This window comes from Lonchura striata, chromosome 4A, assembly GCF_050655825.1.
Source record: "Lonchura striata isolate lonStrDom1 chromosome 4A, ASM5065582v1, whole genome shotgun sequence".
NCBI classification, from domain to species: Eukaryota; Metazoa; Chordata; class Aves; order Passeriformes; family Estrildidae; genus Lonchura; species Lonchura striata.
In genome coordinates, this window is record NC_140742.1 from 3810195 (window position 1) to 3835834 (window position 25640).

The window sequence follows — 25640 nt, forward strand, 5'->3', positions numbered from 1 at the left end:
GTGGCGTGTGACAATGACAGCAAGGGGATTTGAACAGCGATGCTCAGTAATGTGAATGATCCCACATTATTTCATTGTAATCTTTCAAAAGAGTCTCAGTTATTTCCCAAGTTTCTCATACCTGGCAGTACTTAATGAGCAAGTCTTGGCTCTGTTTAATGGAATTGAGCTTTTTAAGTGGAAATTGCACAAAAGATGCAAATTGAAGTAGAGCTTTGGATTCTGATATGATTTTTTTTCCCTGTGCTATTTGCATGAACCTGCCATGGTGTTGAACTTTGATTCAGTCCTTTTGTAAGATGCCTTATTCTTAGTTTTTAAAAAAATCTATTTTTATTTTTAGAAGGAATTGATTAGCTAAGAAAGGTCAACGTATGCTTTTCAAATTAATCAATGATTCAACATGTTGTAATTGTATTTTCTGCAATTATACAGCATGGAAGTATTATTATATTACCTCATGTAAACACCTAAAGGGTTCTTCCATTGTGCTTTGCTGATTTAACTACAGTTAGTGAACATTTAGAACCACAGCAATCATTGCTGTTGGAAAAGGCTTCCAAGACTGAATCCAGCCTTTAAACACCCACTAAACCATAGTGTGAAGGGCCCCACCTGCTCATTTTTGAACACCTCCAGGGGTGGTGACTCCACCACTGTCCTGCTCAGCCTGTTCAATGTTTAACCACTCTTTCAGTGAAGGAATTTTTCCCAACCTGGCCAATATGGAGAAAATCCTGCAGTGAGCATGTCGGAATTTGAGGTATTGATGATTCTGAGATTGTAGAAAGTCTCTGTCTGTCAGCCCCCCTGCCAAAGCAGAAGCCAGAATTGGTCTGTGCTGGTTTCCAGGTTGTTTATTCTGTTTATCTCTCACATGTTCTGCTGCCCTGCCCAGCTCTGTCCTGCAGGGCAGCGTGTGGGGCTCTGCCCTCAGTGGGATGTTACAAACATTAAATACCAGAAACTCCCTGGGCTGGATTTACAATAACATGCCAATATCTGTCACCTACGTTGGACAGTGTGTCCCCAGCCTAAACCAACAGAAAAATGCCAACACCACAGTGAGACATGGAGGGCATGAAGAAGGAGAAAAAGGACAAGACACACCCAATTTCCCCCACCTTGTCCCCTTTGGACCCCTCATCTAGAATCCTAAAATTTTACTTTTGCACCCGTGCCACACTTAATTATTACTTATATCAAACACAGAGCTTGTAGTTCATCCTGTAAGATTGAAAACTCTTTTCCATGGACAGAGATCACAGCCAGTGTCTCTGGGGCTCTGTCCAGGGGGGTTCCTGACCCCTGCCAGGGTCCCAGAATTTCCAGGGATGCCCTGGACTCCCACATGAGCCTTGCTGCCACCTTTGTCCCTTGGGGCCCTGAGGTTGCCCCAGAGCTGGGCTGGGAGCACCAAGGCTGTGGAGCTGACCCTGGATGGGCCATTCACTTGAGAGTTGGACTTGTTGAGCCCCGTGGGTCCCTTCCAACCCAGAATATTCTGGGGTTTACTGCACTTGGCTGCTCACTGCCCAGGCTGCAGGAGGGCTGGTGGCACTTACCCTGAGCAGTTTGGATCTGATGATGCTAACATCTGATGGTAGCACACTGCCCTTCCCTGGGAAGATGGCTCTCCACCAGGCTAAGAACAGCACAGAGCAGCTCCTCACACCTGGGGGGATGCTCTGGCCACTCTGTTTCGTAAGAAAAGCAGGCACAAATGCTGCTTTTCCCATTCTGGTCTCATCTTTAATGAGATGGTTTCTGGGTGATGTAACTACCAATGTTGGTACCAGATTCTTCCTTCCTGGAGGTCACTAAAAACCTGGCAAGGTTTGTACCCACCTTGTTTACAAACCACAAGGTTTGTTTACCCACTTTGAACGTCCTGGTTATGGAAAACTTTCGTAAACTCCGAAATATTGCTAGAGAGAAAATCAAAACACATGGCTTGGTTGAATAGAAGTTAAGATTTTGAGCAAAGCTTTTGAATCGTGAAGGGTAATTACAGGGATGAACATTTAAGTCTCATTTTTTGTGGCTTAATATACAATTCCTCTCTGAAATTCTTCACCCGAGTTCTCAGAACTGCTTCTCTGCTGGAGATAGCTCCGTGTTTATCCCTGACTTTTAATAACTTTTTCTTTAATTCCGTTCCCTGTACAGTGGAAGCAGACTTGGTGGATTAATTTAGTTCTAGGCTGCTTTTCCTGCTCAAGTCCTGTTCTGTTCTCCCTTCACACTGTAAAATCTCCTGTTTAAGTCATGTACTGAACACAAAATTTCACATGAAAGAAAATGTTCAAGGTTGCTCTTTGAGGCAATGTGAAATATTGAAGGGTGAAAGGGGAATCCTCTAGAAGGAAATGCGGGCAGGGGTGTGAGTGGTTTGGCCACGTGCACATAGATAAAAGGCTGGTTTAGAGTGAAAACCTTTCCAACACGTGAGATGTGTTAGCAGCACTGCAGTGCCTCCTTGGCTATGACTCAGAGAGCTGCTGCTGTTTAATTAGACAGGGAAATTGTGACCCAGACATGGCATGTGCCTTAAAATTACAAGAGTTTGGAACAAATTCCAGAGAATATTAGAACTGTTGCAGAAGGGACAGCAAAGCAGAAATTTGAAATTACTTATTTTTTAAATTAAAAAAATATGTGGATTTTTCCCTTTCTTCTTAGTGTATGAATCATTACTGTTTCTCATTTAATTATTTCAGCCCTTTCCTCCATCCTGGAACTGATTGTCCCTGGTTTCTTTGTTTCCTGGCCAAAGATAAAACTGCCTATGAAGCCAGCAAAGCCTGTTAAATAAGCTGTCAAAACACGAACTGTCTCATACCTTGGAGCTCTGTAAGGAAGCCAATTTTATACAACTTAAAAATGAAAGTCTTTCAGTGTCACCTTGTTGGAAAACCTGGAGATAGACTGCACAGAGCTCCTTTTATTATGATGCACCTGTAGGCTATCCAATTTCTGTAAGGAGTGGTGGAGGAAACATCACAGTCACAGCAAAACTGCCATGATAAAAGGCAGGGCTTTTTTTCCTCGGGAGCAGCTTTTAAATTAAAATGAGAAGATTGTAAATGGGGTTCATGGTGTTAGAGAAGGATTTGGGTAGATCTGTGTCAGACATCCTTCGATGTGGTAGAGAAGCCTGAGATTCAGATATGTGAGAAAATAACACCTTGAGAGAAAACTCGAGTATTTCAGAGCAAGTGTTCCACCTTCTATCTTTGCAGCTCCAGCAAGGCCTCTCTTCTGAAGTCTGACTAGAGGCAGCTTTTTATTTGATGAGAGTTTCACATTAATTCAATTGCACGTGTACGCTGCATTCCACTTGTACACACGACAGTGTGGGAACTGACTGAAAGGTGCAAGAATTAAATACTGGTTTGAAGTGGAGGCAGCAGGTTTTGTATTTCAGTAGGAATTGTTTCCTCTCAAAGCTAAAAGCTTTAACCATCAGTTTTTCCTAAAAATGCATGTAGTAGAACCTAGCCCTGCTCATATGAAGGTCAAGGGGCAAACTGAGAAGATGGTTCTTATTTAGATATCTGATTCAAGAAAATTTGTTTAAATGCCTCCAAGCCAGAGAATACTAACGTAGAAACAGAGAATATTAACAAAAGGCACTTTTTAAATAATAAAATACTAGCAAAAGCATTATCACTTCAAACTGTGATAACTGTACCATTCTGTCTGTGCTGCAGCACTAATAAGTGCTGACATCTTAGAAAAGATCTAATTATATAGCAGGGATTCCCTGCAGAAGTTTTGACATTTTTAAATACAAATAATATCATTTGGGGTAAAAATGCAAAGGGTAATGGTTTCTTCAAAAGAAATGTCTGAATAAAAGTTGACATTGCTCTTTAGAAAAGATATCTAAAAGGAAAGAAACTCGCTTTTGACTGCTCATGGGAATGTCAGTAGAGAGTAAGGGACAAAGCTGGAAAAGAAATAATGAATATTAACCCTTAGGAGGAGAACAAGTCAATATTCTAGAACACCCCAGAACAAAACCCATTCTAGGTGGGTTTGCCTATTCTAAGATGCTCCCAAAACCACTTGGTAGTGAATTAATACAGCCTTTAGTCCCACATGTGGCATCAAAGCACTGAAAGGAACTCTCTTTGTAGTTCTAGAAAGTATCTAGATGCCAGTGCTGTCATTAAAACATGTGCTCAAATATGGCAGTTTTTCCAGAGTATTTTTCAAAGGGCCTAGCTAGGCTTTTTTTTTTTTTTTTAAACCTGGATCTGATTCAAGATTGGCTTTGCTGTGGAAATACATTTATCCAGTGTTGCATCTGAGGTGAGAAGAATTCTAGTGTGACTGATAAGCAGCACTGAAAGTCTTATTTTCTTTCTATAACCAGAGGGGCCAAGCTACAACTCTCCATTTCCCTTCTTTTCTTATCTGCTCTCATCTGTCATGCATCACAGTTTCTGATTGATTACCCATTTTATCCGTACATTAAGCATGCACACAAGCACCAATAATTATTGAATCTCTGTGTTTACAGCTCCAACTGCCTGTTTGTCAGTGTCTCACAGGATATTTCCTGCTCTGCACATCCTCTTGTGATGTGAGATAAGAAGGAAGGTACATGAGAAGAGAAATAATTGGCTGAAGTGCAAAACAAGGTCGGAGTGCAAGCTCATCTTTAACCTTGAGGGAATTTAACAGTGGCTGCATAAGGCTTGGAGGTTGGAACTTTGCTGTCCAGCACATTTATAACATCTGGGAGAAGGACTGGAGTTATCAGTTAACATTTCCTGATGATGCTGAGCAGCAGATTATCACCCCCAGGCCCTGGCAGTGAAGAATTGTAGATTTGAACAAAAGGTTCAGTAACTGGGCAATAAAAGGGCCCCTGAGATTCAACAGAGAAATGTCAAATTATGCACTGTGGGAATGATGGGCTCTGAGTTGTGCCCAAGAGAGAGACCCTGGGTAATCATTATAACATCATGAAAGTGTAAAATTATGTATTCCCCCTCAAAAAAAAAAAAAAAAAAAACCACAAAAAACCTCTGGGGATGTTCAGCTGCATTTGCTTTGCTGTTACAGGATTTCCTGATTGTGGTCACAGAGAGGAATAATATTTGGGTGTCACCCCAAAGGTGCCCTCCCAGTGGCACACCCCACTCTGCAGTCACTCACTGCTTTGTGGGCTCAAACACAACAAGAACCATGAGCATAAAACAGATGAAAAAGAGTGTAAGAACACAAGGAAATGAGCAAGCCCTACTATTCGATCTAATTTCAGTCTGAATTTATGCAGTGAAAAGAGGAATTCACACCAGATTTCTCTCTGCAGAGTTACAGGTTTAACAACCATAAAAAAAAAAGAAACCCAAGCAGACACGTGTTGAATCCTTGTATAAAAAAATGCACCTTGTAGTACTGAAATCCCTGGGTGTAAGCCATGTACATCTTATAAATGCACACTCTGGCAAAAAAAAAATTAGATCAAGCATAAGGATTTATGCACAACCTCAATAATATATATTAAAGCAAGAAATGAGTCATATGTAACTTAAAAAAAACACAAAACACATCAAAAGAAATATCACAGATTTCTTTATTTCTTTAAATCATTCCCTCCTTGATTCCAGAAATAGCCTTTCTATTTCATTTTCTAGTTATATTGACTTTATACCAGCCACCAAACCCGAATTTTAAAGAAGGATGGCAAATGGAATAGCTTGGAGTACTAATGGAAGAATTCCTAGGGTTTTGTTTTTTTTTTTTGCCTTTCAGCTGGGTTCAAAGATTATTGCTGTAAGCACAGTTAAAATGTATCAAGTGGCAGAAAATTAATTATGAATATATAAGTAGAGATTGTTAAAATAAAGCGGTTCTTGATATAGAACAAACAGTAATGAAAATTATTATCATTATAGATGCTGACAAAAGAAAGGCCTTTCAAGGACCCCAGAAGAGTCATGGCTGTGACACATTTACGTGGGTTTGTCTGAGAAAATGAGAGCCTTTTGCTGCTTTTCAGGAATAGAAACCCATTGGTCCCCCACAGAGCTAAAAGCAGATAGGGCAGTGTTCTTACCCTGAGAGTTTTTGAAGTTAAATTTAGTTTTTAGTTTAGTTTCTGAGCATCATCTGTAGTTTATATGCAAGTCAGCCTTGATCAAACCCCTTAGGGCTGAGATTTTATTGATCTTCCTGACAGATGTCCTGTACTCCAGGGTGAATTGCTGCTTAAGCAATACATACTTTTAAAAATATATTCCCCACAGTCAGGGAAGAGTGATTAAGACAAAAAAGCTTGACAGCTATTGTCAGAATTTGCAAGCATTTGTTGCTATGGCTGTAATTAAAATCCTGAATGAAAATCAAGCTTTTAGGCCAACTTGTGCCATCCATAAAAAAAAAAAAAAACAAATACCAATTCATTCCCAAAAATTGTCTTCAGCACATTTTGTTGTTTATCAAAACAAATACTCATGTAAATACTGTCTTGATTTTGTTAATTATATTCCCACCAATACACCAGAGACTATTCTTTCAGAATATTAATTTCTTTATGTAAATTAGGAAGGGGGGTTAGAAATAATGCTGCTGTTGCAAACCATTTATCTGCTCTGTGGTGTAAAGAGATCCAATTTCAGCTGATTGCAGGATGATAATTGTGGTTACTGTTGTCATTAGATTTTTTAGATGGGAAGAGGGTTTGTAGCTTGTGGCTTGTAGGACTGGTATTTTCAAATGGAAGATTTTTGTGTGGACTTTGTTCAAGAAATACTTAAAATTTCCAGTCAGAAACAATTCCTATTCTTGCTTCCAGCAGCCCTGTGCTCCCAGGACTCGTTATTGTGCTTGTCACACCATTTCCCATTCACCAGATACAAAGTTTTTTGATTTTTTTCATACCAAGATGGAGAAGTGACTAAAAACATGGTCCAGGAGCAGGTTTTTTGCTCTCTGATAAATATTTATTCCAGCACTGGGGCTCTCTGTGGGCATTCATCTCATGGGCATATGGGCTGGCATTTATTTAGCCCATTGAATTTGCAACAGTGAGGGAACCATTCCAAGATCAAAGGTGAATAGTGCACAATAGCTTGTAGAGAGGAGGTTTGCCAGGATTGTACTTTGTTCCAACACAGCACTGAGGTTTGTTGTATAAAATTTTGGTGCAAATTCTGTCCAATGAAACTTTTTTGACTCAAGTGTCAATATTACAGATCAGTGTCATTGGTTCAAGAATAACTTTATGAAGCTGCTTAGGAAAAAAATTGGATGAAGGAGAAAATTCTCCCAAGCAAGCTGTCGGGAATCTGTGGTGGAGGGAGAAGGCTACAATGGGCAATTTTGGGCAATAATGCCAGAAGCACAAAAAGCCACGAGCTGCTGCACAGGGACATGCATCTCTTTGGCTTCCAAAACAGCCCAGGCTGGGGGAGGTACAGAACCCTGTCAGCTGCACACGGGCAGGAGCATGTTTTGGGGAAAAAGATCCCCCAAAAAGGGCAGGATGATGTTTAGGCTGTTGTTGCATGGATGTATCACATCCTTGGCCAAGGTGAGGGTGCAGCTGGGCTGTGAAGGGCTGGGTTTGTTGTCCCAGCCAGGAGCTGCTCTCAGAGCCTGGTTTGCTCACGCTGAGCTCGCAGAAGGTTTAAATTCCGTGGGGGGTAAGGAGCTCTCTGAGCAGGGCAGGGTTGGGATGAGAGGGACCATGGCACACCCAGCAATGGTTTCACAAACCTGCTGCCATGTCCTGGGTCTGCCTCGTGTGCCACAAAGACATCAGATTTTTTGTTTCTTGAGCTAGTCCTTTTCCTGTTACAGCAGAATACTAATAACAAACCCACTGGTACCTCTTAAAATATAGTTATAACACTTATAAATCTATTGTGATTTAGTGCTTCCCTCAGTAGGAACAGTACTGGGAGCCAATTAAAATGCTGAAGGAAAAATTTACTGAAGGAGCCTATGAACCAAGGAGATGAAAGACAAGTGGTTCTTTCTTATCTAGAAAATACTTCTTCAAACAAAATATATTTGAAAGAAGTATCACTGAGTTGTTTAGATGGAGAGAAAATGGTTCCTTAAATGACTGACTTCTTATTTCTTAGATTTTCAAATAAAGCCTCCAACTGTTTGTTTCCTCTTGGAAGCTAATTCTCTTTCAGCAGTTCAGTAAGGGATAGCAGCAAAATAATTTTCAGTGTCTATTTAAGCAATATAGGACTTAAATAATCTTTATGAAGATGTTTCCAAACACTAAACTATAACACGGAAGTAAATTTCATATAAGATATATTTCTTCTGCTTCTTTCTTTTGGTGAATAAGAGAACTCAGTCATATTTTTATAATTTTTCAATTGCTATAACTTTTGTCTGACTGAATGGATTGAGCTAATGGCTTCACAAAACAGATTTAGGATGAGAATAAGTATCCAGGATCCAGGGATGATTGTTCCTAACTTGCTGTTAAAGCATTTAGTGTCTTTAGTAGGTGACACCATGGCATGTCTTATGAATTCAGTCCCTTGTCTAGGAGGAGATTTTGTGTCACTAGAAATGGAAATGGAGGCATAGTCGTTTTATTTCCTATATTTTCCAGTTTTACCAGCTTTGTCCAGTTCCTGTTCTGTCGTTATTTGCAAGCCTTGAAGATGTTGGTCACCAGATATATGAGCTCCTGCCCTTTGTGTAGTTAGAGATCTCAACTTGTGCAGAGCTTTTCTGGTGCATTAAAGTCACGTTCAAAAATTATTTGAAGTTGATGTATTAAAAAAATATCTGTCATCAAACTATATCAGCAACACTGAATTCATTTCCATGGCCTTTTTTTCTGACCTTCTCCAATAATACTCCAAAATGCATTAGGATTTAAAGGAACTCAGCTTTAAGCTTTTTGTGGTCACGTGTTTACTATTTTTAGACAAATATTCAAGTTAGGCTTCAGAACTTAATTTCTGAAATAAGTTATTTGAAGCATGACCTGAGTTTACTTCCATGTATGAATATTATATGAAAGGATTAAGAGTAGCCTTTGGAAAGCAATCCTAGTCCTCTTACAAGACACCATTCCTTTTCTCAGGCAGCTTTGATCTGCTGTTCTTTAAAACCAGGCAGATTTTCCTTTCTTTAGTAGAGGTTTTGTGCTGGATATCTGCTTAGGAAACTAAGTTATATATTCAAATTCTTAATTAACACTTAGTGAAAGGCTCTAATCCATACAAGATGAATAAACATCCAAATATGAATAACTCATAATAATAATAACTCAGAATAACTGAGTTAGATGAATAATAAAAGCTGTGGTGCAAATGATAAAAATATTGCTGTCAGCAAAGAAACTGAATTTCTGAAAAAGTACTGAAACCATGTTTCAAAAAAGCCTCCAGACATATTCTAGGGTTATGTAAGAATTATTTCTTATGTCTTTTCTACCTCTGTTCAACTTGAGAGTGGTTGTTCCTCCCAAGACTGTCCCAGTTCACAGCTCATTGCCAATCACTCCACATGCACTTCAGCCACACCAAGTGTTTACTGTGGTCAGGGGTCTGTAAAAGTGTCAAAGATGCAGAAAATGTGGCATTCCTGTCCTGGCTCCCCTCCTCTGCCAACTGCTTGTCCCCACTGAGGAGCAGCTGGAAAGGAGGAAGGGTTTGCAGGGCTGATGGAGAGAATGAGGCAGGAAAGCAGAGAAAGGCAGTAAATTGAAAGGGAAGTGGTGTCCTGAGGGATTTGGGATGACAAGGTTCTGAGCCAGTGGAGGGGAAAGAGTTTGTGTAAAGTCCGAATGAAGAGCAGTTAGAGGGACTTGAGGGAAAAGGAAATAGTTTAAGCTGTTAGGGAAAAAGAGATCATTAGATGCATCCTTATGAATTTCACCCCACAAGGCAATGGAACGTCTTTAACCCAAGCCTCACTGAACAGTCAGGTACAGAAAACAAAAAAACCACTTTTTTTCATTTGACTTATTGACAGATGAATCAAGTCAACATTCAAAAGTGGCATATGGAAAAACTTCTAATTTTTTTAAAAGATACTTTTTCATTATGCCTCCCAAATCAAGAATGGAAATGAGGACAGGATCTAATATTTCCCATATACTTACAGAGTTTCTCCTTATGGCCACACAAATTATTTATTTGCTGGGGGTTATCTGGTCTGCTCTGCACCATTACTTCTGCCTATCAGAGCTTTCTGACCTGAGCTTGCTGGATTACAGGAGCAGCTTCAATCCCTCCTGGTATCTCCAGAGACTCCCTGTGTGCAATATCAGCTCTCACAAGCTGATAACGGTGTCACAAATTCTTTCCCATTTTGATGTAGTGTAATACAAGCTGTTGTACAAGTCTTCATGTCTCAAGCTTTTTGATACAGTACATTTATTTTGTAATTCTGAGAGTTCTCAGACACCAAAATGAACCAGACAAGTGTTGACAGCATGAACAGTAGGCACAGAGAAAAAAAAGCAAAAACTGGAGCTGAGAGTATTGGAATTGTAATTACACTTTTTAGTATTGGAATTTTAAAAAACATTTTTATAAAGTTAAGATCCTTAAATCCCTTAAACCAAAAGCTGAAATATTATCAGCACTGCAGTTTGCTTTTCTCTTTGGATTTTGCTGGGTTTGGGAGGCATTGGCATTCCTTTGTACCTCACCCTGTCAGACAGCAAAGCCACACCAAATCCTCGTGGGCCAGGTTGTCAGTGGCAACCACAGACTCTTTTGCTCCCCAAAAATGCATGGCCTGAGGTAGTTCAAAGAAGAGGGAGAACATTTCCTTCTGCTAGAAACTATCAGTCTTTTCAGCCCACATCCAAAATGTGATATTTTCAAGCTATTTTCTCCGTTATTGCCAGACCAAACTCCGTGGATGTATCTGGATCAGTCATGAGCAGACACAATAATCCATTCCTTGTGATCCCACATTGCTTCCTCCAGAGGACTGCAAACCAGGTAGATTATCGGTTCCCAACTCTTATGCTTGGGAAAGTATGGATAAATAGAAAAAAAATTCAATCATTTTATAGAAAACATTCTTTTCCCTAATATTGGTAGTGTCCCAATGATTGTTAAATGTTACTAATTGAAGATCTGATATGGAAGTATTTACTGGAGTATCATCTTTCTGCTCTTACTGTATAAGTCTTTGTATATCTGATTTTATTAAAATTCAATTTTAACTAGCATTTCATAGTTGACCCTGCCTCTTTCAGGGAGGTTGGGCTAGATGGGCTGGGACCTTCAGAGAATGTCCCCAGCCTGAATTATTCCCTGATTCTAAATTGTTACACATGTAATTGCAAAGATCCATGAAATAGACTGTGACAATCCAGGTTTACCCCAAGAAAAAGGCCCCACAGAATTGCTGCAGTTAAAGGGATTTATCCCTTTGTCAGTGACTTTTGAATCCACCTATTTATGACTATTGGTATCACTTAACAGCAAAATTTACGAAGAGCATTAAAAATGCTGTAACCTTTAATTTTATTTGCTTTTATTTGTATCAATCTAGCCTCTTTAAATGGAGTTACAGAGCAAAACCATCCCACTGCTCATTTCTGAGAGTAAGCCAGCTCTCTGAGATTTCCTAGAGCTCCACCAGAGCCAAGCAGACAGCTGCCTTGAGACGCTGCCTTTTTCCCTGGTGCATATTTTTGCAGGTTATTTTTAGTGCAGTTATTTGTGCTGAGCACTCCAGAGCGTTTGGGAGAAGGTGCTAAGCTGCATTTTGGTGCAGGGAACAGAGGGAGCTCTGGCCAGGCCCTGCTGCTGTGGCAGATGTGTGTCCATGGGCTGTGGGAAGGGAAAGGAGGATTCCAGCTCCTCCATCCCACTGGCCCTGCTCAGCCTCTTCTGCACCGTGTTATCCCAACCATCAGCCTCTGGGTCGGGCTGTAAATAGAATATGACACGCAGACTTTGATGGAGCTGATCTCCCCTTCTGGGTATTTACACTCCAGTCTGTGGGCTAAATTTGGGGACCTTTCTGTCTAAAAATTCTCTGCAGAGGATTTACAGCGAGGGAGAGGAAGAAAACCATCACCAAAGCTCCTCCAGGGCATGGTGTTCCTTGATATTATTATTCCTTGGACATTTTCCATGTAATTTATAGTATCTTCAGCTAGCTAATGGAACAGAACTGACACTGTCTTAATATTTGACAAGCTAATTATCCCACATGTAGTAAACAAGGTTTTATGTAAAGTCTTCACATTTTCTTAAGTGAAACAGAAGCAGACAGCCCTGTTCCTTTTCTGAGCAAAACATTCAAGTGTTGCACACTTCACATTATGCAATTTTATTTTTGATATTGTAGTCAAGTAGTGAAATCCTGCCTTATCTGTTTGACTTGAAGACTCATTGCATCAACCTTTTGAGCACTGCTACTCAACATGTAGTGGCCATGAGAATTGTTTTTACCCAGGTATGTTCTATGGCCAAGTGGGCAATGAAAACTTTTAAAAATAATTTATAAATTTATAATAATTTCATAATATCTATATATCCTCACATATGTATGTATTAGATAAAGATGACTCGCCTTTTCTGTAGCCCACAGTAAGTTGGTATTTGTTCTCTAAAATGGGCATCTGTGGATTCAGCTGTTTCACATATCCTGGCATCATTATTTTTGTCTTCTGTATTTGCACAGAATATATTTGACCCCATCTAGCTTGAAATCAATTATGTCTCATCAGAAGAGACAGAGTTAAGGTCCCTTGCTTTGTAAGGCTGTAGCTGTGTTAAAAAGCAGTTTCCAAATGGAAAATGGTCACTTCCTCAAAAGTTATTAGTTCTTGTTTTCCTGCCCCAGAGTATGCTCCTGTGAGTACATAATACTTATTAGACATGGTTTGTAAAAATCCTACTTAAAATGATGCATTACCTTGCTCTACTCAGGGTTTTCTCAGGGGTATTTTTTCTTTGGTAAGTCTTTGACAGTGTGAGTGAGGGCAGTATGTTCTTGTTGCAGTCTGAAATTGTTCAGATTTTAACAAAAATAGTTAAATATCTTGATTCTAGGATTACAAAGCAATACAGATATTGGCTGTTTTTCAGCAGATGTCACAATATGTCTACCAACACTTAATAGCAGAATTCATTAACTGCTTAAAAAAATTAAAATAACCAGACAGGTTGTTCTACAATTGAATCTAAATCTTCTAGATATCCATGCAATATTTACAGGAAGAGCAAGAGGATTGCAAACTTCCTTCTCCCTGTGATATTCCCACCCTTATTCTCCAAATGTGTTCCAATGGGGATCAGCTCTACTGCACAAGCAAATTAGGCAAGAGCAGTGCCTTTTATTGATGCTGCCAGCAAGGTGGTGGAGGTTTTTGGAATGAGCTCTCCTAAAGAAATCTCTGGATCTGATCTCTCACTTCATGCAGGCGTTTGTACAGTCAGCTGTCATCACTACCTACAGAGCTTTAGTGTACCCAATGCTTAAAAAAAGGCAGAACTATCTAATTATATAGAAAAGTCATGAATCTCGGAAGCAATTGGATTATTTTCTTCATGTATTCATCTTAACCCTTTTTTTGCTGCCAAGCCACTTGACTTATACAATAAAAATAAGAAGTGCAGTATGAAAATTGCTTCAGCATCCTTTCCATTCATCTTTTCCATTCACAACAGAGCGTTGTTGGAAATGAGTTGTTGGCATCACCTGCTGCATCTGAGCTTCAGAGCAGCCCTGGAGGCAGTGTCTGCTCTCCAGTCCTGTGTCTGCTCTCCAGTCCTGTGTCTGCTCTCCAGTCCTGTGTCTGCTCTGCAGTCCTGTGTCTGCTCTGCAGTCCTGTGTCTGCTCTCCAGTCCTGTGTCTGCTCTCCAGTCCTGTGTCTGCTCTGCAGTCCTGTGTCTGCTCTGCAGTCCTGTGTCTGCATCCTGCTTCCACCCCAGGCACCTGTGGGGTGCCCTGCTCCCCTGTGCTCTCAGCCTTCCTCCCAAAGGAAAAGGAGCTGGAGAAGCAGCCAGGGCAGAGCTCTGGCAGCCCCAGGGTGGGCACTGGGCTCTCAGCTCTTCTCCTGAGCTGCCTCTGGAGGTGTTCCCAGAGCCAGGATGCCCAGCCCAGCACGGAGCATCTGCTCCTGGCAGGATCTCTGTGTGCCCAGAGCTCCAGCCACACACAACTGGAACTCCTCCCAGTCCCCACAGTGTTGCAGAGGGAAGCACAATCGATTAGAGAAATAAAAACAAAGCCAAGAATGTCTTTATCACTAAAAATACCTGAGAATGTTTTTAATGCTTTCTGATCTCATCTCCTGACTAATCTCTGTCATTCCTTCGCCCTTTTTCAGCCAACCTAAGTTGAAATTTCTTCTGCACTTGTGCCCTGCTTTTCAATTCTGTTGCTTTTCACTATTTTACTGTAAAATTTCTCTGCATCAGCCACGGTCATTTTATCATTCTTGTAGTTATCAACCTTTATGAATGAGATAACTTTAACCTGTTTTTTCCTCACTGAGGAGATGCTTTGTAAGATCCACTTCCTCTGCTCATTGAGAAAAAACGAAAGTCTCCTTCAGAGATGTGGTAAGCACTGAGGCGTGTGAGCACACTGTCTAGTGGAATCCTTTTGGATGAAGTCATTTGTTTATCTACATTATAAATTAAGGAAGTGGTGAGGAACACATGGTATTGTAGTTTAAAACAGAAAGTGGTGTGAGGGTAAAGATATGGAGAGTGAACAATGGAGGCAGGAGAGCAGACAGACAAAGGCAAGCACCCAGTTGAGTGCAAGATTGCAATCATGCTGATTATCTTCCTCCTGTACTTCTTCTTCCTGGCTTGTATTTTTTTCCTATGCTCTTGAGAGGAGCATATGTCCTATCCATTGTAGGACATATTCACTTTGCCTGGCTTCACGAGCCTTCTGAGTGCCATTCACATCAGAGAGTCTAATTTGCTTGTTCTAAATCACCCTCTGGAGGGGCCTCTCTGCTGAAGCACCTAGAGAGCATTGTTTCATATTATTGATATCTGGAATTAGTGTGAATATTCCATATAATGCACTTCTCTCTCTTTCCTGCTGTGTTTTCAGATAAGCATGGAAATCATCTGTCAAACCTAGGGAATTGCTACAATTTCAGTAATATTTTGTTGAATAGGAAGTCAAGGATACTGGAATTCAAAAGATAATGCAACACTAATTGCAGCCATTATGATTTCTTTTGAGAAAGTTGTTTGCGGTTTTTTTTAATCAATGGGGAGAACACAAGATCTGTCTGAAGGAAGGAGTGTTAGTATCCCTTTGTGTAAAGACTGACTGTTCTCTTCATTTGACCAACATTATTATCATAAAAACATCAAAAATCAAATTTTAATAAGTATCTATTTTGTCTTCATTGATACAAGCACCTTTATTACCAGCAATGAAGGCGTACTTGAGATTTAGTACCTGCAGAGTTGAGTATTTCAAAGTTAAAAATGCAGAGTTCAGAACACCATCTCTTTTTCTATCCCCTCATGGCAGCATTTGAGGAGGTTTCCTCTCTGCTCCCAAAAGCACTGCTGCACCCCTTGTCCCAGCCCTGGCAGACTCCGAGGTGGCATCCTCCAGAGCTGTGCTCTGTCCCTCTGACATCCCTAAAACATTTTGGCTGACTCGTTGGCATTTCTGTGCAGGCTGTACAAAGCCCCAAAGCCAACCCTTGCAGCATTTCTGAGATGTATTGTTTCCGTGATAAGCTCACGACTTTCCTATGAGTTACTCCAAAGGCTCAAATAATAAACATGCAAACGATGTGTCAAGATAAGACCCAAATTAAGCTTTTTATCCTACCTTGAAGAAGCCCGAATTGGAAGGAGCCAACTTTCAGATAATGGCACAAGGCAGCAGACGGATCCTGACTCGTGGAAGGCTTTAAACCAGCAGGACCGGCAGCACACGGGGCTGTTTTCTCACGTTTCAGTGACAGATTATTTCAGAGAACTCTCTAACCCATTTCCTATTTCCTTTGCCCTTGGCCTGCTGAGTAATAGTTGCATTTTTCCCTACAACATATTTCCTCTCTGGATGGAAGCTCCTGATAAATGCTTTCCGTGGCACTTCCCTCAGCATCCACATTAAACAACGCCTTTGCCGGGGCCGTTTCCTGAGGACTTTTGTCACTTTTGGTCCCCGTGGTGCCTGCCCAGCACCACGGCGAGGAACAGAGGATCGCAGGACATCCCCTGGTCTCTACATGGCATTGCCTCCAACACCCCTCTAGAAATCCAAAGTCTCCTTGGAATTATAGAAATATTTCCTGCAGGATAATTGCAAAGCAAAAGAAGTAAAAATTCTGGAGAGTTGGAGCTAGAATTTGAGTGTTTTTGTGAGCTAACGATGTCCTTTGAGGAGAAAGATACAGATACCATATTAAACATTTTATGGCCTGCTGTTGGTAGTGATAAGAATCTTAGCAGACCAGAAAACACCCCAAGATGAATTATAGTTAGACTTTGATAGCAGTTTTAATTTATTTTATAGAATAATAGTCAGCAATATACCCCTTGCAGCCCTCTAAAACCTTTGTGTGTTTTCCATTTTCCTCCGAGTTAAAGGCTGTAATAAATTTTCAGTTATAACATATAAGACTCAATTATTTTTTTACACGTTTAAGTGGCAGCTAATGATTCATTAGAATTTTACTGTGAAAATAAAGTTGCTAAGATACATTCATGTTGAAATTAACTTCAAATTTAAATATCTCTTAAAGCAATCCTTTCAAGGTGGCATATAAAAAGTTGCCCTTTAAGATGGCACAGAAAAATTTCTTATCTTTAATTTCTTTTCAAGACAATCTTTATAAATAATATAACATACTATAAAAATAATATAAACAATAGCTAACCAATAATATTAGCAATATAAATAATATAACACAATATAAATATACTTCATAAATAATCCTTGTTAGGTCTAGCCTGTACTATAATATTCACCCAAAAGGCCTATCTTGAAAAGCTATTTTTTTAATAAAAATAAAGTAATTTTTCTTTCTTTTATCTTGTCCTAAATTTTTCTTTTGCTAAAAACTGCAAGCAAATGTACATCTATTCAATGTATTTGTCCAGGTATTACGCAAGTATTGGAGTGTCTCAATGAATTTGATTAGAAAACGTGCACCATTTTTCTCTACAGAAAAAAAATATGTAATATATTCACTTTTAAATGTGCTCCTTGAGTGCATTATTCATTGAAGAGTTTTACAAAGAATTACCCCCAGTGTAATGTATTTTAGCTCATGTACTGATACTCACATTCCCTCAAATGTGACTATCAGTGAAAACTGATAAAAAAATATGTAGTGCTGGCTTACCAAGAATAATTTTAAATCTTAGTAATTTATCTTGAGAGACTCCACAATCAATATCATGCAGCACTGTGAGCCTGCTGCTTTATTATCCTTTTTATCCAAGTGTGGAGAGAGAAAGCATTGATTTTTTTGTTTGTTGTGTGTGCTGTAAAAACAAAGGAGAAATGTCATTTTTGAATGCCAAGGTTATATGAGTATCGTTTTATTGATTTTCAATTAAATAAAAGTTATGTAAGGCAATAGTTGGCATTGCTTTGGGGAAAAAAATAAATGCCATTGAAATAATTGTTTTAAAAGCCAAGCAATACCTTTGAAAATAATTTATGGCAAGTTCATCTCCCCAGCTGAGCTTTCAAAAATTGTTTTGCCATTGGATTCAGAGTAGTGTAGATAACACTGCACAAACTTTAAATAAGTAAGGATTGACAATATGAAAACAGAATAGTACAGTTCTTTATTTTAGAGATTTTCTAATCTTGGGTTTTTATTGTGATGACCCATTACAATTGAATTCTCTAAGAAAAAGAAAATCTGAGATATTTCATATTTTCTCTACTCTATTTTCCCCTATTATTAATAATTTTTTTTTTTTTAAATTTGCTCATTAAAGTAAATTCTATTCATTCAGAAAGGCCACTTGTTTAAATCTGTGGTGTCTTGTAGGACTAAGCTGTTGAATTTTAACACAGGAAGAAGGAAGCCACCTGCTGCTGAGAAATAGAAAATAGAGTTCTGCTGCAAAGGCTGTATAGCAGGGGCAGCCTTTAGTTAGAGATAAATGTACAGGGAGAAAATCCATATTTAAATGCATTTGGAATTGAATTTGTTACCCCTGTGCTATAGGAACACTGGGTTTGATGTGCTCTTCAAGCACTGAACTGCACTCAGACCTTAACCTTTAACAAACAGGAAGGATGTTTAGGGACCTTTAGTTCTGAATTTTTATTTTCCTCCCTTTCTCTTTAACTGTGCACTCCAGAAATGTCACACACATTTAAATTACTAGTGAGGAGTTTCTGTAATCCCAAAAAGCCAAGAATTAATCTGCCTTTACTATGAAAGTGCTGCAAAACTTCAAGAGTTGGAAATGCGAGTGGAGATTGTAAAATATATCAGTATATATATAGTTTTCACAGACAGTGATATATATAGATACTGCTTAGAGATCCTCAAATTCTCAATTTCTTGCATATTTTTATAAATGTATGAAGTAAGAAACCTTTGTAGAAATTCCCCAAATGCTCAAATAGTCAGATTAGAGAAGTCAGATGCAATAATCCCAAACCTGCTCATTTCTTTCAAGTTCTGCTGGCCATATGCTTTCTGCCCAGCAAGTTCTGGTCATCTCCTGAGTTTTCCAAACTAACTCACAAGTTATTCTATTCCTTGCCTACATGGTGATCAAAAACCCTCTGTGTGTCAGCTGGGTAGGAATTAGCATCTGCCATCTGTCCTCAGTGGGATCCTTATCAGCACATGGGGGAAAGAATTCCTGTGTATGCTTTGGTAAATACAATAGGATTTCATTCCTTTTTAGCAGTTCTTGGGAGCAGGAGAACCCAAAAGGTATCAGGATTGTGGAAAAGAGAGCTCAAGATAATCAGTCAATAGAGAGGAGAATATGTTTTTAATGTTTAGGTTGTCTCTTTTGTTAAAACACTAAATGAAAAATTTATCTTGGCAAATTATCAGAACAGTCCTGCCATAAAATAATTCTCTGCAAATTGTTTCCTGTTATTTCCCATGTTGCTATTCTGATACATTTATAAATTTCTCCATCACTTTGGCATAGATATTCAAAAACTTATTTCCCCAAGTGTTTTTTTAAACCTAGGTAATTTTTTACATGTCTATCAAAAATGATGGAAATTTGAAAAAAATAGAATCCCTTTCTGCAGACAAACTCTTTAGTTTGCAAGGCCATGCAAGTGTAAGAATATTTGAAGGAGGACTTGAGTTATTAAGTGACATAAGAGAATAGGAGAAAATTGCAGGGAGGGAAGAACTGAAGTTTCAAAACAGCCTGAAGAGGAAGGAGATGAATTTTTAGACAAAGAGCACTGTGAAAGTATTGTGTTGTATGCAGGAAATTACTTCCTTGTGTCTTGCTATTGTTATTATCTCATTCTTATAGTGACAAAAAATAATCTTTTAGTATCATAATTAATAAATAGGTTCAAAGGTACACCTGCCATCAGTTCTCTGTGCAATCAGAGTGATTTACTGGATTGTAAATTTTGTCTATCTGTGAAAGAGCTGAGGGGTTTACAGATTCCAGGTTACCTTTTTCTCTGTAAATAAGATAATTTATGGAATATTAATAGAAATTAAAAATCAAGATGCTTTTCCTCAAAGCTCTTTTGGGTCTCTGACTGGATTATGTATTTAAGAGAGAAAACCAGGTTCAATCTGTAGTGGTTGGTACCTGATTTGCTTTTTATTCTCAATGTGAGGCAGAGCTGTGTGCTGGCCCGTGTTGCCTTTTGCATGGAATTGGTGTTTTAGAACATTGTAAACCATTGGGAAGCAGGCAGCACAATAAGATCTTTTCTGAATTTGCATTTCCAGAATTTCATAGCTTACAGGTTTTTTTTTAGAATACATGTTCTAGGAGCATGGGGGCTGTCACATTGCAGTGTGAGCAAACATTGCTTATAAAGGTGCTACCACTTTTTACTAGAAATACTATTTTGGGAGTTCCCAGAACTGAAGAACAAAAAGCAGAAAGTTCTACAATACCAAGTTTCTGCAATGTGAAAAATTAATTATTTCTACAACAGCACGTCTGGCTAAGGTGCCATGGCAACAATTGCACAAGACACACTCCCTGAACAAATTTCCCCTCAAATTCAAGCTGCATTTGGGAGGTGTTTGCTGCAGAACCACACTTTCTGAAAATGAGTGTTGCAGCTCCAGCTGCAGCAGTGTGGATCCTTTCTGCAATCAGACATTCTCTGCAGCTCGGGATTGTTATTGAGCGCTCACATTCCCATGGACATCCTGTTCCATCCTGAGGAAGTGGTGGTTGAAAGAAGGAAAGGGCAGTTTGGGGGATAATTTCTGCTCCTGCCACAGCCCTGTTTTCTGTTTACTTGCAGGGAACAACATAAAATGCAGCCAGATCATTTTCTCAGCTCTCATCCTGACACTGTGGTAGTTAGCAAATGGGTTCCAGTCATCCTCAGTATTATGTAATTGAATGGTAATCTTAAAATATCACACTTTTTACTGGAAATGTACAAACACAAAAAGGGAATTTGTTATTTTGTGTGAAACTTCACTGTCTTCTATCAGAAATTTGCTACTTTTTGTGCTCTTGGTACTTTTGACACTATCTGGGCCTGTGCCTAAATAAAGCTCAGGTGGGTTTGGATTCAAGGGCTGGGTTTTGGATTATTTTTAATTTTTAACTGAAGGGGTCCCTCTGCTGGTTCCTTCCAAAATTCCATTCCACAGGTTTGAAGGGTTACCCTTGTTACTCTTGAAATACAAATGCACCATTAAAGTAACATAAAGCATTTTTATAATGAAAATAAGAAAACATAACGCGGTGGATACAGCTGTCTTCAGATGATTTGAGAAATTAGTTGTACAAAGGCATTTGCAAGAAAAAAAAATATATTTTCCTAAAGATATTTTAATGATACATAAAATACACCATAACTATATTTGAATAACCTATCACTGGGCAGGCCATTCCAGAAGTTTATTACTTTCTCTGTGAAAAAATCTTTTCCTTATATCCAACCTGTATTTCCCTAGAGACTGTATCCACAATTCCACCCTCCTGCACTGCTGGAATGCTCCCAGCAAGCAGATTCGGCTCAGAGCAGAAATGGGACCAGCTCAGAGCATTTTGGGGTTCAGGCTCTGGTATGGCCTCACTGCCTGTGAGATTCTCCTGAACCAGCCCACAGACATTTCCACCATCCTGTACCACTGAATTAATAAGGGAAAGAAAATTCCTCAAGTTTATTCTCTCCTCCAGTTTATTCCTCAAGTTTATTCTCTCATCCTTCTGCCTGCTGCTAAGGCGTTGTTTTGAGTTAAAATTTGGGATTTAGTAGTGAGTTTTGTCTGTGGGCCTTCAGGAAGGGAATTTAGTTTTCCCAGAGTCCAGAAAAAAGCTCTGAAATCTTCGAGGGTAATGTTAGACCCTTTAATTTAGTCACTTCTGGAGCCAAGGTCAGGTAGCAGAGGCATCTAAGGGGTTGGGGATACAAAAATTGTGTTTTTAGAGACTCACGATTCTCATTAGAATATGCGAGGCAGGTAATTCCATAAGGATTGGCAAAGAGTGACTGACAAACTCCACTGTGTGGGCTGGCCTTTGATGCAATGATTCTTGTCCAATTAACTGAATTTCGAGGGGCCTCTCTGAAGCCTCAATACAATGAGGAGCTCGTTTAGCTTCAAGCATGTTCTTAAGTCCCTCCAGTGTTTGTGTAGGTCACAGTGCTGCTTTCAATCAGAGTTTCAGCATCCAATTTCAGACTTGAGTATTATGTAAAATATAAAAACAGCCTGATGCATGCATTGAAATGCCACATGCATTACAATCCCAGGCTTTTGTCACCTCTTAATGAAGCTGGGCACTCAAGGCAAACTCCTTCCATTATCCAAACCCACTACTGCTCTCCCTGCCTTGGTAATCTGTTCCTGACAAAAGATAAACAAACTCTGACCCAGAGAGTTAAATAGGTTTATATGTCTGAATCAATACTCCTAAGTATAATATTGGCATTTAGATTTAGAAAGTAATTCATAGTAAGTTTAGACTTGAGCTTTAAGTACTCTGTAATGAGTTGGCATTTATATGCTGCTCTTGTAATTGAAAGTAGTGACATTTTGTTTTCTTCAAGCACATTTATACTACCCAGGTGGAATTGATAGCTGTCATTTCCACAAGGACAAAATGATTGAGCAGACAAAAAAATGTGGCAGAAAAGTTGTTTGAGCAGATTCAAAGCTGTATTTTTGCGTAAGTTATAATAGGAATAAAATTGCTAAGGATCAACTACTTCTGAGGTCCAAAGTTAAATGTGGTCTCTCATTTGGTAGCTGCTTTGTAATGGGAGCTGGAGTTGTGAAAGAAGCATCTGAAATCACAGAATGCTTTGTTGGCACAAGGATATTGTGTGTGATATTACTGGATTGCAGTTATGGGAGGGACTTGATAAAGGAACTTTTGCAAATTCTGCTCCACAGTTAATGTTTTATTGTCACAGAAGTGCAGGAGCTGTTGGAGGAACTGCAGAGCATAACAAAGAAGAAAAATTAGAATTTTTTTCTTTTTTTTTTCCCCAGACTGCCCAAGTTCAGAGAGTTTCCGAAGAGGATTTAGGCTCAGAACTGATTTTGTCAATTATTCACAGGTATGTCCTGAGAGCTGCTGAGCTCCTCCTCAGCACAGATATTCAGCAATTTATAAAACACAGCTCCTCAGAGAAGTCATATACCTTAGTAATCAAACAGCTCAGTGCTTTTCCTTGGGTTTTTCTGTGCTTTGATTTTGTTTGGGTTTTGTGGTTTATTGGGTTGTTGTTTTTTTTTTTTCCATTTCAAATTAGGCAAGACAATTTCATCACGGAAAATACAATTCAATACAAAGCATGCAACTATGTAGTGTGAGGAAATGAGCAGCTGACAGACATCGTTTGCTGTGATTGAGAGGAAACATTTATGTGCTTGTGAGAAGAGCATGTTTGCAGTCATATGTCTCAGCAGAAGGAGAGCAGTAGTGGAATTTTCCCCGGAGCAGGGGCACCGGGGCGCTCCGAGGGAAGGAGCTGTGCTGGTCCCCAGGGAAGTGAACACTTGTTTGCTTGGCCACTTCACAGCCAGGCTTGAAAGTGATATTATAGATGGTTTTTTTTGCACAGCTGAATGAGGAATTAATAAACAGCAGAGCAAACAGGTTGTATGCAAGACAGTCTCCAATATTTGTGTTTGCTCTGGTTTTGGGCACGAGCAGCCCAGGGAGGGCAGCTCCAGGCACTCTGTGAGTCGGGCCCTGGGCTGAGCTGCAGCAGCACCACAGAGACCAGTCAGGCTGTGCTGCTTTATTGAGCACTCTGAAACCCTCACTGGGTTCTTCTGATGGTGCTTCAGATGGCTGGAACAGGACAGGAATTAATTCTGCAGGAATTAACATTTTGGCACCAGGGTGATGTCCAGCAGAGCTGCTGTTTCTGCAGGACACCACGCTGGGGTCTTTGAGGTCTGCACTGCTGGGTGGGACCCTCATGTCCCACAGCATCCCAGCACCACTGCAGTGAAAAATTGCTGGATTTAGGGATTCTGGGGGAGGCACAATAGGTATTGTTTGATTTTGCTCCTCCTTGAGGAGGTGTTGAAAGGCATCTCTAGTTTTACAGACAAGACCCAAAATAATTTGATGCAAAGTCATTAAGAGGATGACTACCTTGCAGTGACCTAGACCTAATGAAAAATTATTATGGATTAATTTTAATTGTTGGAGGGGAAATTAAAAAAATGTTAAAGTTGTCAAAAATACATTGTGTCAAAAGTGACTCAAGGAAAGTATTTCCTAAGATCAGGCTATATTTTGATTACCTACCATTCAGAAAAACCATTCCCTGGATGCTTCTGGCTGAGCATTACCATAAGAATACAATGTTGGTGTGCTTGGACATGGGGATGGAGATGCTTGGATGTTGGGTGTACTGATTCAGTAAATTGGCATGCTCACAGTTCATTGTTTGCAGCCTTCCATGTTAAATCAAAAGATGGTTTTGAGGCTCCCCTCTATTCGCCTATTAAAAAAAATTAAAACCCCACACTGAATGGTTAAATCTCACAAGAGATTTAACATGAATGGTTAAATCTCTCAAGATCATGCTAAAATTTCATATCCTATGAACAGAATTCTAAGAATATAAAAATCTCCATTCTGGGAATTCATTGCCTAGACTGGGGAGGGATGAAAGATTTGCAGAAGTTCAGTGAGATTCATATGTTCATATACTTGTCCTGGTTTTGACATCTACATGTATTATCTTCTCTTGAGCATTTAAGTTTCTCATATCTGCAATATTTTGGGGAGATTTTAGGAGAGATGAAGAAATAAAAACACTCCCCGAAAACTCTGCCAGTTCTTGTCCATCTCACATTTTACCACTGGAGGGCGGTAAAATATTTTCAACTTCTTTTTCCCTTCCTTTTACTTTTTTTATTTTCCTTTTAATGTTTGAACTGCTGTTAAAACATGTATCTATTTTTAAAAATGTGATTTACACAGAACACCATCTCCGTGTTTTATATGTTGTCATGATTTTTCCACTTTTGTTCTTAGGTGTCTTTTTCTTGCCCTTGTGTAATAGGGAATTGTTGTCATGGTAGAGGCAGGAAAAGAGCCCAGAGCTGATGCTCAGAGGTTTAATAAGATTTTCATGATGGGAAGTCTTCGGTGTTGGCATGAGGGCATTGAAAGTGATGCACTGGCATGGGCAGGTGTCAGCTCCCACGACCTGACTGTAAAAATAAAAGCAAACTTTCTCCACACCGTGTTTCTGATGCTGATATTATCCCCAAATAATGTCTCTCTGTGTGAAATATCCTGTCTCTTCAACAGGAAAGAGGAATGTGCTCTGACCTTGACCCTCCCAAACTTCCTTTTCCAAATATCTACTTTTACCTATATTTAGGTTGCTGTATATGTCTGTGCAGCCTGATTTTAACTGCCAGAGGACAGATTTGGGATTGTGTCTTTAGATAGGGGTGTTCAATTTTTCAGGTTATTACTGCAAAGGTATCCAATATGCCTTTAGATGAGCTTAATATCCCACTTTTACCTATTTTAGGTAAATACTATCATTGAAGGAAGCACACACTGTAAATTTCATGGTATTAAGATTTTACTTATACTTCAGCTGAAAAAATATGGAAGGATGACTTAACAGGTAGTTTTAGCTCCAGTAATTGCAAACTGTAAGGTAAAACTTGATTTTTCATTCCTCTTGGATCTTTTTTATTTGGATTTAATACACATTTTTCCAACAAGAGAACATGTCCACTTGAACAAATATGATGTTTCTTAAGTGGTGTGTGAAATCCTGCCCTCTGCTGAACAATATTCTGTCTGTTAGGATGAGTTTGCAATGGAGCAGTTTTGGGTGAGGATGTTCTGGTAGGGACATCTAACAAAAGGCACTGCAGCACCTGGATGCAATTCATCTGCTCTCAGATTTGGTTCTTGGGCACAGTTTTATTGCCATTTCTGTGGGGTTTGGTAGCTGGGCACAGCAGTAGAATATTCTACTGTTGTAAATTGCCTTATCCTTTTCTAACCTTCAGCTGCCAGAATTAGTTGTTTGGC

General features: G+C 39.4%; 1 protein-coding gene and 1 long non-coding RNA gene across 2 annotated transcripts in view; one reads left to right on the top strand and one right to left on the bottom strand.

Annotated features, from left to right (window-relative positions):
* KLHL4 (kelch like family member 4) overlaps positions 1 to 15910 on the bottom strand; it is a 74764-nt gene extending 58854 nt beyond the window's left edge. Inside the window, exon 1 of the mRNA XM_085570455.1 lies at positions 15784 to 15910. The gene's annotated coding sequence lies outside the window, so the exon portion shown is untranslated. The remainder of the gene's footprint in view (positions 1 to 15783) is intronic.
* Positions 12375 to 25640, top strand: part of LOC110471132 (uncharacterized) — a 112308-nt gene continuing 99042 nt past the window's right edge. Inside the window, exons 1-2 of the long non-coding RNA XR_014952396.1 lie at positions 12375 to 12420; positions 22610 to 22677. This is a non-coding gene — a long non-coding RNA (uncharacterized LOC110471132). The remainder of the gene's footprint in view (positions 12421 to 22609; positions 22678 to 25640) is intronic.